We start from the raw sequence: 1,932 nt of genomic DNA, 5'->3' as shown, positions 1-1,932 counted from the left end.
TAATTTTTTTCACTTGAAAAAATAAATTATAATTTCACATTATACATTTTATAAATAAAATAAAAAATATTAAAAAATTAAACATCACACATTCCCTTAAAAGAAATTCATAGGAATTGATACATAACGACCAGAGTGTATAAGGGACCGAATTATACTGAAGCCAATAAGCCACGATAAACCTCACACGTGTTCGAAAATGACCAGCCACAGTGGTATTCAGTATTGAGTTTGTTTCTATAAATTAACCCCTGTTAAAAATGTTATTTATACACCAAAATCAATTACTAATATATTTGTGTATAAATATATATGGTTTTGGTAGTTAGATTAAGTTTAAATATGTTTGATAAATAGTGAGTTATTTAAAATTATGATATTTTAACTTATTTTATCGTATTGTAATTTTATGTCGCAAAACATGTTAGGATACGAGGATATTTTTTATAGACGATATCAGATCGATCATATATTATTAATACACTAGACCGAATGATATACTTTATAATTTATCTATTTTATATGTTTAAAATTTGTCTTATTATCTGTGGACTCTGTTTTGTTTGATTGATGGATTTTTTTGTAGGCTCCTCAAGTCTTGCGTACAAGAAGGAATTTAATACGGCGACTATCCGAACATATTAGGTCACATTTTAGACGAGCATGATTTGAGTATGTGGCATATATGCTGGAGTGGAACTATGACTGGGCATTGGTCTCTACTTTGATCGAGAGATAGTGACTTGAGTCCCACACTTTTCAAGCAATGACTCTCTGCTTTACAAGCAAAATATTTCTGTACGATGACGTCTTGTAACCAAAGTGATTCTCCACATCTCCTTGCAGAACTCTTATATTAATGGTTGGATTTGCTTTGACCATTGCGAATATGCGTTGAGCAATCACCTTTGAATCCAACTTTCCATGGTCTTGCCCCATTACTGTTTGCATGCAAGTATGAAGACCACTATATCTCCTCATCTCCAATTTTTTCTGCTTTCGGCAATAAGCTATGCATATGTTTCATTGACAACCAATCTTAAATTGGGAACACTTTACAGCATACTTAAATTGGTTATTCTTTAGTATTTTATACTCTACACCTCTCCTAATGTTATACATCTTAACTGTCATAATATCTTTCTTCTAGTTTTTATACTGTTGTTCAATCTCAAACTCATTGGTGGGATCAACCTCGGGGCCTCCTTGACTAAATAAACAATCTGAAGTCATTGCCTCGAGATTCTATAAGAAAAAGTGATCCGGCCAATCAGATGGTTGAGAAATAGCAGACTGTGTCAGTGCAATTTGTGTGTCCTTGTAGTAGTTAATCTCTTCCTCTTTCTCATTTAAAATTTCAGTTGGTTAGCCTCTGCATCATCATCGCCATCAGGATTAACTTGATAGTAATCCATCGTCGAGTCTCTAATTAAGAGCATAACCCTCATGACTTTTAACATTAACTTGCATCATACCATCATTAGAATTTTCGACATTTAACCCCTCTTAACTACTTTCAAGTGACATATTTAGGTCAATCATTGTTCTTTTAATACTTTTCTAGCCACCCCCATTTAAAGGAATATTATCAACAATATTCGCAGAAATTCCTCCACCCAAGTCAACTAGAAAAATAAATAATTTCAACAGATGAATATTTATCCAACGGTTGTGCCAGACCCTAATAAGACTTGTGTACTCGTCATCACGTAATCGATACCTAATTTACAAAAACATAAAATCTAATCAAAACTGTCATCAAATAAAAAAATAACAAAATAATGATAACAATTATAATCTATAATATACCTTTTGTAAAATAAAGTATTATCTACTTCGGATGAATATCTGTAGTGATTTTTTTTTACTCTTTTCGTGTGTTGTTGACTAATGGCATATAATATCATTAAATTCTTTAATATTGTTAGATTT

This window comes from Arachis ipaensis, chromosome B03 (genome assembly GCF_000816755.2).
Source record: "Arachis ipaensis cultivar K30076 chromosome B03, Araip1.1, whole genome shotgun sequence".
Taxonomy (NCBI): Eukaryota; Viridiplantae; Streptophyta; class Magnoliopsida; order Fabales; family Fabaceae; genus Arachis; species Arachis ipaensis.
Note: the sequence above shows the minus strand (reverse complement) of the source record.